Source organism: Canis lupus, chromosome 6 (assembly GCF_048164855.1).
Source record: "Canis lupus baileyi chromosome 6, mCanLup2.hap1, whole genome shotgun sequence".
In the NCBI taxonomy this organism is placed as follows: Eukaryota; Metazoa; Chordata; class Mammalia; order Carnivora; family Canidae; genus Canis; species Canis lupus.
The window spans coordinates 35,734,904-35,748,025 of NC_132843.1; the positions used below are offsets into that span (position 1 = coordinate 35,734,904).

General features: G+C 40.5%; 1 protein-coding gene across 2 annotated transcripts in view; it reads left to right on the plus strand.

The window, feature by feature from the left end:
- The window catches only part of LOC140635212 (urea transporter 2-like), a 470,205-nt gene that overhangs the window by 188,037 nt on the left and 269,046 nt on the right, over positions 1-13,122 (plus strand). The gene's annotated exons all lie outside the window — the stretch shown is intronic.

Sequence of the window (13,122 nt, forward strand, 5' to 3'; positions counted from 1 at the left end):
TCAGAGGATCAAGCAGAGTGGTCTGGAACTGAGAGATGAAAATATTTAGATAGGCAAAAAAATAATATAAGCCTTATTTGTAGTAGTGGCTATATGATGCAATAGACCCAATGACTGAATATCTCTAAGAGTGAATGTATAGAGTCTCTGCAGTAGGAAAGAAATGGCTGGGAATGAGACATATAATGCAAGGAGGGTCTATGGGAAGGCATTTTTAGGGCACTTCCTTAGAATTCAGCACATGGCTTAATGTCGTTTATTTTGCATTGGCAGTGTAATTTATATTCTAGAATATACACAGAAAATAACAGAGGACCTGTCCCAGCACTGGTCCTGAGAAAAATCCTGGAGTCAGTAAATTGCAATCACTTCGGCCATGAATCTTTATTGAAGGCTCATGAGGAGCACCACACTGTGCTATGGACAATGGCAAGTTCGAAGGGGTAAAAACTCATAGCCCATCAGTCCTTAATGTGCCTTGTTAAAAAAGGAAAAAATGTAATGCTTGACTGGTTGTGCTTATTCTGAGCAACATGATCTTGGCTCCATTCATTAATTTAATGTGTGTTTATTGAGTGCCAGGCACTGAGCTACATACTAGCCCACCCAGCACCAACACTTATTCATAGCAAAATTTGAAATAGTTCTTTAACTTGATGAAAGTGTCTATTGAGATTGATTGAGCCTATTTTTAAACTGAGAGCTATATATAGTTTATTACACCTAGTGGTATATATGATACACTATGAAGATACATAATAGGTTCTGACATTAGTTGCAGTTTCTTCCTACAAAAACTAGTAATTTAAGGTAAAGGAAATATTTCTGGTTTATTCCACATTCTCTTCCCTTGCTTCTGTCCCTTGAGGCCTGGCCACTACTGAATTGTTTGCTTCAGGATTTGTATATAATAAGTGATACAATAGAAGAGCTAATGTAAAAGTGGAATCCCAGTTATCACCTTTTATTGCAAATGTAAGTCTGCATATTAGGAATCCAAATAGCAATTGCATTTTGTTTTGCCTACTGGATGAGAATATTTTATTAATCCTTTATTAATGTTGTTTAAACACTTGCCAATAGAACTAGGGTGCATAGGTGATCGATATTTGGGGGAATGGTGTGTCGTGCCCCATATATTAGTTGTTTGTTTTGGGTTTTGTTTCTTTTTAGCTTCTTATAACTTCCTTTTTTTTTTTTTTTTTTTTTTTTACTATAAGGGCAGTTACCAAATTCCTATTACAGCTATCACAGAATAAGAAATAAAGTCATTAAGCATTTTGGTCACAATACCACATAAATGTACTTATCTCTGTGGATCTGTCTTGGTCTGTAAACTCCTAGAACTTTAGAAAGCATCTTTTGAATGTCTGTTTTAGATCATCTCTCATATTCCAAACCCACTTTGCCTTCATCTCTCTTTTGTGTACAAAATAGTAAAATAAAATTTGCACCTCTACCTCTCAGGCTTCTGGTAAGGAATAAGTGAAATACCAAGAGCATGCCCTTGGCAGAGGCAACACCCAGTAAATGGTGAGCTCCACGCACCACAAACCAGGTGCTTCTCTGCCCCACTGGTAGCTGAGAAGGAATCTGCTCAGAAAGCCATGTTCCACCTGCCTCCCTCTGCCTCTCTCTTCCTGCAAGTACCCCCTGCCTTCATTCCTGAGTACTCCACAGAATTTGAGAGAACAAGTGGATGGCTTTTATTTATTGTTTATTCACATATTTACTTACCTATTTAAATACCTTCTTTGAGGTATGATTGACATAAAATAAGTGACATTGGGATCCCTGGGTGGCTCAGCGGTTTGGCACCTGCCTTTGGCCCAGGGCATGATCCTGGAGACCCGGGATCCAATCCCACGTCAGGCTCCTGGTGCATGGAGCCTGCTTCTCCCTCTGCCTGTGTCTCTGCCTCTCTCTCTCTCTCTGTGACTATCATAAATAAATAAAAATTAAAAAAAAAATAAGTGACATTTATTTAAAGTACACAATTTGATAAATTTTGACAAGTACTTACATTCTTGAAACCACCACCATAATCAAAACCAGGAATATAACCATCACCCCCAAAACATTATGTCTCTTTGTAATCTTCCCCACTTCAGGCAACCACTGATTTTCTTTTGGTCACTATAGATTATTTTGCATTCTGTAGAGTATTATATAAATGGAATCATGCCATGTGGATCTTTTTTGTTTGTTTGTTTGTCTAGCTTTTTGGCACTCAGCATAATTATTTTGAGATTCATCCATGTTGTGTGTATAAATTAGATGTCCTTTTGAGGACATCTTATTGAAAGTAAATTCATTGATTGCAGTAAAGGAAGAAGACCTAAAAACTATTGTGTTCAGACATAAGAATCTAAAGCATTTTGCATTCTGGGTGTGACCACCGGTATTGTACAACTCTTAGGATTCATTGAAGCCAGTAGAATTGGTGTTAATACAGATGACCCTCAGCAGTCAAGAAAGGATCAAGGGATAGTTAGGATACTCTTATTTAAGAAGACATGGAAATGCAGAAAATACTTTGTAGAAATTTCTTCCAGAATAGCTGGAATTATTCTGAATTTTGAAGTCTGAAGAAGTCATCCTGAGCTACCTGGAACACTGGCCTCACCAGAATTCTCCAAGGGCTCCAAGCAGCCAAGGATTTATTGCACTTCACTTGTAGGGTTTCCTCTTCTAGCCAGGAGGGGAGGGGCCTTTCCCTGACTCATTGAATTAATGGCTTCTTTCAGAGGAAGGTGCTAAACTCTCCTGGCTCCCTGGCCAGAACAGGTAGATGAAGCCCTGGGCTTCCACAGCATCTTTGTAAGCTTAATGGGGCGATAATGAGGAGAAAATGGCTTAATCTGTGTTTTGGCCTCCTTCTTGCCAGGCTGGTTGGAATGAGAGAGGCTGTAACTTTGGAAAACCTAGCCATAAAATAGGTTTTTTAACATGGCTGTTTTTGGCAAGAACAAGAGGGACCCTAAAGAAGTAAGCGCCTGCCAGTTTCAGCTTTGAAAATGGACCAATTAATTAGAAAAGTGAGGGTGGTGAAGGAGATACAGCATAAACCACCTGGACCGCCTGCTTTTGTGTCACCTTATTGGTAAGGAAAACAGATTCAAAAGCGAATCCAAAAGAAAATAAAAAGGTATTTGAACTGTGAAAATGTCTTCTGGGCAGTAGCCTAACCGGATATAAAGGTGAGCAAGAGACCCTTGAAAAATGGAGCTTTCCAGAGGAAGCGGCAGGGGATCCTTATTAACATCAGCCTGCCATAGTTAATAATTCTGCATTGGGCAGGAGGTTGGACCAGATGATCTCTAAGGGCCCTTTCTCACTCTGAGATTCTATGATGCTAATATGTATAGTGCAATATTCAGAACCTATAAATCGACTGCTCTCTGAAGGTGTGCCTTATAATGTCTCTTTTATTTCATCAGTTTTCCCCTTGGATCTTGCCTCCTCCCCTCTGTTACCTCTTTGCCAATAGAGCAGGAAGAGTACATTCATAGATCCCTGAGTAACATCTGGAGGATATGCATTGGCCTCCAGCCCTGGACAGATGTTCTGGGACTATTCCTTTGGCCCCATATTTCACATGGAAATGTAACAATAACTGCCTGTGATAGCTCCCAGTTTCCTCTGCCACCAAATCGAAACCCACAGCCCAGAATTCAGCATCTTTCAACTGGCCTCCACCTAACCTCCTGTCCAAATACATGGAGACTCAGGTCCTTAAGTATATTGGCCAGCAAGTATTTACTGAGCATATAATATATGCTTACTTTTGGGTCAGGCATTAAAGGTGTCCAAGGGAAGGAGAACACATCTCCACAACCAGGCTGTTTATAGTACATTTTTTAAAAAGTGTATATACAAAAATAACTAGAGAAAGAAATAATAATGATAGAAAAGAAAACCCCATGTTTTAGATTGTATGTGTCTAGGTCTAAGTGGTATAAGAGTTCAGAATAGGAATCCAAAGGACTGGACTAGTCAGAAGGTCCTTGGACTTTGACGGGTACTTGAACTGGGCTTTAAAGGATAGAAATGAATTGGAATGGAGGATGGGGAGAACAGGCAATCTAGTAGGGAAAACAACATGCAAAAGAGCATGGAGCTGTTTGCAGACTGACGTGTGCCAAGTATTAAGTTATTTTTGGTAGGACTGGTAGCCTTCAAAGTTAGAAGTAGGAGAGGCCTATAGGTCTGTTTTCCTACTAACTTGCTTCCACATTATAATTTACCGGTAATCAGGCTTCTTATAGAGTACTCAATTCTGCCATACACGAGCAAGTTTATTTGCAGGCAGGTATGAAAACAGTCATATAACCTGTGCTGTAAACAGCGTGGGTCATGTCCCTCTGTCCTCGTACAAAAGCACATAGTGAAACAGATGGAGCAATGTTCTGGTGGCAGGATTTCAGTAATCTTCTAGTCTGATAAACAAAGACACAGGACCCATTTGGATTCCTAACCCTAGGAATACCATTCCAAAATGAAGAGAAAATTGTTCTCACTGGCTTCTTCTCCTCCTCCTCCTCCTCCTCCTCCTCCTCCTCCTCCTCCTCCTCCTTCTTCTTCTTCTTCTTCTTTTTCCTCACTAGCTTCTTATACTTTGTGCAAGGGCAGGAGTGCCTGTAAAACAGTGCAAAAACATTTTATGTTTCTAACTGTCAATGAAAAAAACATGGTTTCTAACATCCATTATTCTAATTAACAAAGCCACTGGTCATAAGCAGACATAAAGAAAGCTGAAGGCCTGCTGTAAGTGCCTCTGAAGTTATGGTTTCTGATTAGAGTCTTTCAAATGCTAACTAACCACCTCTGGAATGTGTATTCCTTCCTGATTAAGGAACTATAAATGTTAATCAATCATCTCTAGAGTATAGATTAAAGTTAATACGTATGCACCCATTATGCTGTCTATCCTAATGCATTTTGAAGTAAATTACAGATAATAAAAGTAGATGAAAAAGAATGTGGCATGGATTGTGGACAGTGGAAGGACCATCAGCTGGCCAGTAGATAGAAGAAAGAAGAGAACAGGCTGTGTGGGCAGGTTTTTGGCAGATTGGTGAGGTGTTGGATTACAGGCTGAGCAGGTTTAATGGTGTAATCTATGAGTAGGGCGATCCTATAATTTATGATAAGTAAAAGAAAGAAAAAGCTTATTAGAAAGAAGTGGGCACCATTAATAATAATTCCAGAACAACAGATATAACTGTCTCTGTCCTAGGCATGTGGTCAACTTAGCTACGCTCGGTGCATTAAAGCACAGAGAAGACATGATTAAAGCTGCATTCTATGAAGCCTGGTCCATCAGACATTTCTGTTCTGGTTCACCTGGGCACAGCAGTTTCCTTTGGGTGACCTGGTAGATCACAGAAGCTATCCAGGAAAAGTCCCTCTGATCGTACCTTGATTAGTTATCTCAGACCTGTTCATCTGTAGCCAGTGTGGTGCCCTACATTCTCAGAGCAGCATTTCTGGAACATGTTTTGCTCCCTGAACTTTGACTTATCCAGAAGCAATTACACAGTAGTAAGAAAACCAGCTCCCTCCCTGTTTTGCTTATGTGGTTTTGAGCAATCATTTCTCTGGGCCAACAATTTAGATTAGCAAGTATTTTTTGATCAACTACTATGTGCTGGTGGCAAGATTTTCCATATGCGATCTCATTCTTCCCAGCAGTCCTAGGAAGTATTCGGGAGATAACATGACCTTCCCATCCATAAATGAAGGTGTAAGTATCCACCGTACTTTCATTCCAGAGTGTATGAAGGTAAAATGAAGCAAGAAGATCCTTGAAAAATTAAAGAATTGGTTATCCTGGTTATGAGGGTAGCATATCTTGAATAGAAGCACTAAGGTTCAAGTTGGAGTCTTTGGGACACATTGTGGAATAGCTGATGGAAAAGTCCCACCAACATAGATAATTCAAGGTATATTTGTGAGCTCTGGGTCCTAAAGATGCTAGGTGGTAAAAATGAGACTACAACTTTCTTGATCTCTTGGAAGACAAGAGATTCTGAATTAGAAATGCACTTTCTGTGCAATAATTGGTAGACTGAAAAAATACAAGCCATAACCACTATTTGTTTCAAAGGGGATTCTGGAGAAAGCACTAGTATGAAGTCAGACACCAAAAGTTCTAGTCTCTGCATGCCACTTTAGGAAAATCATAACATAGATCTGGGTGATACCAACTCTCACAACCTGTAACCCCAAGGAGTAGTCCATACCTCTACTCAAAGTAGGCCTATCAGATTGTCCTTCAGTGCTGCTGAAAACCTTTGTCTGTGATTCTGTTGTTTTTCCTTTCCTTTTCCTTTAAGATTTATTTATTTACTTTAGAGAGGGAGCATGAGCAGGAAGGGGCAGAGGGAGAGAAAGAGACTCTGAGGTAGACTCACGCTGAACATGGAGCCCAACACAGGGCTCCATCCTACAACCCCAAGATCATGATCTGAGCTGAGACCAAGAGCCAGACACTTAACTGACTGAGCCACCCAGGTACTCCTCTATTGCTTTTTCTCCTAAGCAAAGCCCTGATCCAACTCCAAGGGAATCGCTCCCTCACCCCCAACTCCCAACTCAGCAAAGCTACTTTCATTTATCTAAATTTGTTTAATAACAGTCTCTCTTCCTGCTCTGAGAATCTATATCTGAAATGAGTGCCACAGAGTAGCTGGGTCTTTCTTATTTGGGCTACATTCTGCCTGTCAGTATGTTGGTTCAGGTGGTCGGGGGAAATCAATAATGCTAGGGGGCTGAAATGCAGTGATGATGGTCCTTTTATTGATATGAACACTCCCATAGTGGTTCGTGTTTTTCTCGTGTCACCTTACTGTCCGTGTCTCCAGTGACACCCCCCCCCCCCCCGCCGCTGCTGTGACACACACAGTACACTTGCAGCACAGAGCAGGAGAACACAGTTCAGCGTCTCCTCCATCCAATTAAAATGTTTTACTATCTTTCCTTTTTATCTCGCCTTTGTAATTGGATTCCCAGTTTCTCAATTTTCATGGCAGCAAAAGGAGGGGGGAAATGATAGCAAGTATCTGATAAAAATAAAATGCTATGATTTAATTTCTGCTGAAAGCATTCTCCCTCCCCTTATGAGGCCTTTGAAAGGGTTCCTGAGTCCCTGACCCAGTCAGATTATGGCCTTGTGGTTCCTTCTGCTTATTCAAAGAGCCTTAGAAATTCCAGGTATCATGATATCAAAAAATATAAAGTCATTCTCTGTACAAACTGCATAGAGTATCCAGAAGGGATAATTTGTGAGGTTATGACAAGGCCAGATTTTGTGTGATAGCAATATCTGATTATATGAGACCTCAGGGATCCTGAAACTATAGTCCCCAGAGTGGGGGTGGCTCATCATTATTATAAGGCTCTCCTTTGCTAAGAAAGCAAACATTCATGATGAAATCTGCACATACAAGCAGCTACAATTTGCTGGTCCACTGAATCTCCTAAGATGTAATATTCCCATTTTGTTCATAGGATGAAAAGGGTCAATGTATGTTAAAGCCCTCTGTGTAATTCTCTAGTCAAAATTTGTCACTATCTCTGTTGTTTTTGTTACTCTTAGTATGCCTGTAATGCCTGGCAGAGTCTCCTATGCATGTTCTTTACTATATAAATATACACTTATCAGTTCATTGAGATGTTCCTTCACCCATATACTCTTCAACATCAACTCTCCGATGCCAACTAGGTGTCCAATAATTGAGGTCAGTGACACTAACTACCCAGAGTTGGTGCAGACCTCAGGCTTAGTCCCACAAGACTGCTCTCACTTCAGATGCCAGCCACAAGTCCCAGGTACCCCCAAACATTTGTGGCTGCTTACATATTTGGGGCTGACCACAACCTCTTCAGTAATTCACTAGAACAACTCACAGAACTCAGGTAAGTTCTGTATTTATGATGACTAATTTATTATATAGGATATCAATGAAGAGCCAGATGAAAATGTATATAGGGTGAGATCTAGAAGAATCCCAGCAAGCAGGTATTCTGGGTGCAAGAGGGGAAAGATAGATTCCAGAAATGTTACCAGAAGGATGGATCGAGTAAGCAGTTTCACTCTATAAAGACTCAGAGGGATTGAAAAATAGAGAAAGTCGTCTGGCCAGTAAGTGAATGTAGAAAGAATAACTCCAAAGGGCACATTATATCTTTCTGTGCTTATCCTTATAAAGAAAGGTAGAATTGGTTCTGGCATTCATTCATTCATTCATTTAAAATTACATTATTGAGAATTTACACCATGGCAGGAACTCTCATTGGTGCCAGAGAGATGGAGATAAAAAAGGCAGAATCTCTGCTCTCTAGCGATGACTCTTCACACATCCAAGTCAGAGGTCCAGGAGAGAAGCCCAGCTCACATTGCATCATGCACATGATGTCCTCCACTTCTTTTTAGAGCACAGCTCTACAAACTTTTGTTTTGTTTATTACCTGCCTTTCCAGTTCTCAAGAAAACCAGCCATCACTTCTGGGCTTTATTTGTGACATTGATCCATACGTATCATTTAGTTCATTTATTTACAGTGCTGTGTATCATTCCATTGCAGGACCATTCCAGTTTATTTACTCAGCCTCCTCTGATAGACCTGTGAGTTTCCTCCAGTTTTACACTATGCAGTGATTCATATATGTGTATTCTTGACCTACTATGAGTGTTTATCCAGGGAAAATATTTATAAGAAAAATTACAGGAATATAGGAAACATACCTCTTTAGCTTTACTAGATAATGACAAATTGCTGTCCAAATTACTGGCACCAGTTTACACTCTCATTAATAGTAGATGAGAGATCCCATTAATCTGCATCCTTGCCAACACTTGGAACTGTCAGACCTTAAAATATTTGCCAGTATCATGGATGAGGCACTGTATCTCACTATAGTTTAATCTGCATTTTCCTGATAGTAAGAACTGAACTTCTATGTACACATCTGTTGTGATTTGTATTTCTTCTTTTGTGAATTGCATATTCATGTTTTGTCTCCTTTTCTGTTGGGTTGTCTTTTTCTTTTTGATTTTTGCCTGTTTAGAAATATATGTTCTAAATATCAATTTTTGTTGGTTTTATGAGTTGCAGATATCTTCTCTGAATATAAATTTTCTTCTAATGGCATCTTCTTATCGGCATCTTTTGATAAATAAGAGTTTTGAAATCTAATATAAATTTATCAATATTGAAAAATCCTCCCTACCATAATTTTTGTTCACATTTTCCTTTAAAAAATTTTTGCCTTTCATATTGAGATCTTTATCTGACATTGATTTGTGTTCAGGGTATCAATTAGGGATCCAATATCTGACTTCATTTTCTTTCCATTTGGGTAGCCAGTTGTCTCTGCTCTCAAATATGGGTCAATCCCTCCTTCCTCTGTAAATCTGCAGGGTCACCTTTGTCATAGATCAAGAAGCCAGAAAAGAAAAACGTGTTTCTGGCTCTATATCTCCCTGTACTAATACCACACTATTATAATGACTATAGCTATATAATAAGCCTTGATATGGGGAGGTGCATTGTGTTCTGATTCTTCAGTCCCCTTGAATCTGTAGTTTAGCCTTTTTCTTTATCTACTTCCATGTCCTACTTACTGTCTACTCGATTTTCAAGACTCATTATAAAAACATAAATACAGCTACAGAACCTTCCCATGACAGACTGTTTAGGATTATTGTATTCAGCCCCGATGTTCTTTTAGCACTTTTACCCCCATAATAGCATCTATCAAGACCCACCTTGGGTCTCATCCCATTGTCCTGTGTGCCCCAGCCCGCTTTCCCCATACCCACATAGCTGGGAGCTCCCTGCAAAACAAGGTCTCCTCTCAGCCTTCCCAGAGCACTTCAGCTGAGTGGGAAGCACATAATAGCCACAGGTAGACTTCATGAGATACAGCTCTTTACCATCATACTGACAGTGATATCTGCACTGCCACACCATCAGGGGCACTGAGACAGTTTCTCTGGCAGAAGCTTCCCTGCTCTCCACCAGGTCTGGGATGCACTGGCCCACAGCCTACAGGGAGTGGATGAGATGACTTCAGTCAGAAGTTCTGGTTTGTGAGATGCCTATGGAAATTATTTACAAGGTTTCAAATGTGCAATCGACAATATTTAGTCCTTTTACACATTCACGTACATGTAAATGAAAATTTGGATTTCTCAAAAGGCTTGCACATAGTTCATCTCACTTGGACTAGCTGACAGTGAATCCAAGCACCCAAGTAGCAGCCCCAGTTCTCCCATGAATCCCTTAATTCCTCTCTATCTCTAGGTTTCAATTTTTTAACTATAAAATAAAAATACTGTACCAGTTCAGTCCAGGGTCACTTCCAGTACACTCTGTGACTATGATTATGATCATGGTCCCCACTGTTCCTCCTAAAGTTCTAATTCTACTATTCAGCCTTGGCAGCTCTGGACCTCAATTATTTCATCTGTAATAGAAGAATGTTAGACTCAACAAAGTCATTTTCGGTTCCAAAATGCTATAATTCTATGGCTTCATAACTGCTTTGGGAGATGGATAGGACAGTAACAATTTGCTCTAATTTATAAAGAAACTGAGACCCAGAGAGGTTGAGTGGCTTGCCCAGAATCACACCATAGGAAGTACAAAAGCAAAGACTGATAACTCAGGCTCTTGAAGTCCAGCTGAGGCATCTGTTTCCTATATCATTCTGTCTCCCATTTCCTTTACATTCAGACCAGTTATGTGACTCTATCTTCCTTTTGTATGGCTAGTCACAGGATAGTTTTAGCCCTGTATTTTGAATTCAGCAGCAACTGATGGGAATGCTAGTATCAGAGGTTTTAATTTGTGTCAGGCTCCTGGCCCCCTGTGTCAGGGATGAACCTGTTGTTGCCTCAGGATAGAAGATTAGACTTATCATGCAATCCATGCTAGATTGAGGTAGTTTATAATGGAGTCTCACTACGTTCTTCTCAATGTCTCTATGTGTTCATTTTGCTTTTGTTTTTTATTTTTTTAAGATTTTATTTATTTATTCATGAGAGACACACAGAGAGAGAGAGAGAGAGAGAGAGGTAGAGACACAGGCAGAGGGAGAAGTAGGCTCCATGCAGGGAGCCCGACGTGGGACTCGATTCCAGGTCTCCAGGATCATGCCCTGGGCCAAAGGCAGCGCTAAACCGCTGAGCCACCTGGGCTGCTCGCTTTTGTGCTTTTAAAAGGTGCTTTATGTTCCCTGTCCATTTGGACACAGATCATATTTGGAAGGACTATCCATTCACTGGGAAGCTTTGCTTGATCAAAAACACATGCTTCAGCCTGGGGATGATATCAAATGGGAGAAAAGCCACATAATGGGGAATGCATAGATAAGTTCCCAGGCAGATGAGAACAGCCACACGAGAACTTTGCAGTGTACCAAAAGTGTCATATTGGGCCTGTTAACCATGTCACACAGATAGAAACTGATTCTGTTGTTTAAAAAATGTTGCTAACAATCCCTTTTCTGTGTTTCAATTAGCTGGCCACATTCCAACCTCCTCCTGGGGATGAATAGAAATATATCAATGGGCCTCCTAGGTGGTAGACCGGCACATCCATTCCCGGACACAGCAAAGGTCAAGCAGAGACAGGCAGCAACAGTTGTCCGTGGGTTGCACCAGGCATTTCAATTCTGACACGTCGTGCAGTGAATACAGTGAAAAGGGAGACTGCACAAACATTACCCCTCTTGGCTATAGCACTCTCCTCTCCTGGGCATTTCCCCAAATGTTTCCCTAGAATTATCCAAGGTGCTGTCATCTCTAGATTGTAAAAAATTAAAGGCAAGAAGTGGAACATAGAAGAAGATTAAGAGAACTAACTAGGCATAACTTGGCTAAATGAAAATGCCAGGGGACCTGAAAACCGCCTCCAAGTATTTTGTGTGCCCAGGTAATTTGGCAAAAGGCAACATCTAAATCCATCAATGGTGGGAACAATGACTGCTTAAGGTAGGAGAAGAAATCAGAAGTAGTAAAAAATACAGCATATTATCAACTTTTTATTGAGCACCTGCTATGTGTCCAACCCTGTGCTGCATACCAATGAGGACTTAAGACAGATGCAAAATGAGTTAAAACATCAGTGTGGGAGGACAGCAGAGCCAAAAAGACCTTAAACAGAGTCCAGAGAGCAGACAATATTCTAAAAAAGTTCAGGGCAGGGAAAGATCCCCATTACCTGGGGTGGCCAAAAAGTCAGAGAAATGTGTAAGAATCTGACTTAAAGAGTGTTTTCTCCAAAGTGAATAAATGTCGCTAAAAACCAAGCTGAATAAAGCCCCAGAATCACAAGGTATGTCACTGAGATGCACTGAACAGTTGCTATTTCTGATTTCTCTGATTCCAAGGAACACCCTGTGGCTCAGATAGGGTTGATTATAAAACAAACACACTCATAACCCAAGGTCGCAGGGAGAGCACGTTCATCACTGTGAGGGAAATTCCTCAGAAAGAGGCTGTAGTTCAGTCTCCTGATGGCAGGACCAGCATAGCTCTGTGTGCTTGATAATTAGGAGGCTCAGTTTAATTCCAAATATCTGGGCAACAATCAATAGTGGGAACATGAGGGGTGTGTGGCTGGACTAGTTTATGTGACGGGTCACACATTAGGTATCTAATTGATGTGGCTTCTTGGGATGTGGCAATGCTGCTGACGCACACTACTTTCCTATTTCTAGGCTTAATGGTTCATTTTTTGATTTCTGCCTCACTCCCAGCACCGTGTTATTTAAATAAGAACCTATTAGGAAATTTATTTATCACAAGGAAAAGATTTATCCAGGAAAAAAAAATCTACTGAGATGCAGCAGTTCCCTTTTCAGAGGTGCCATAATAAAGAAGACAATAGCAATATTTTTACTCTTTAGGTCGATACAATTATAGGATGGGCGAAAGCAAGGAGCAAAAAGTATAAATTTCACACTCAGTGACCTAGTAATTTGTCAGTCATTTTCTGCATTAAACCTAATGCATCCTCTGGGACTAGGGGATTCCAGAGAAATGGCACTCTTGGCCTGGCCATGTTCTGAATTCCACACTATCTCCTCCTTTATCTTCCTTCCTTCCTGATC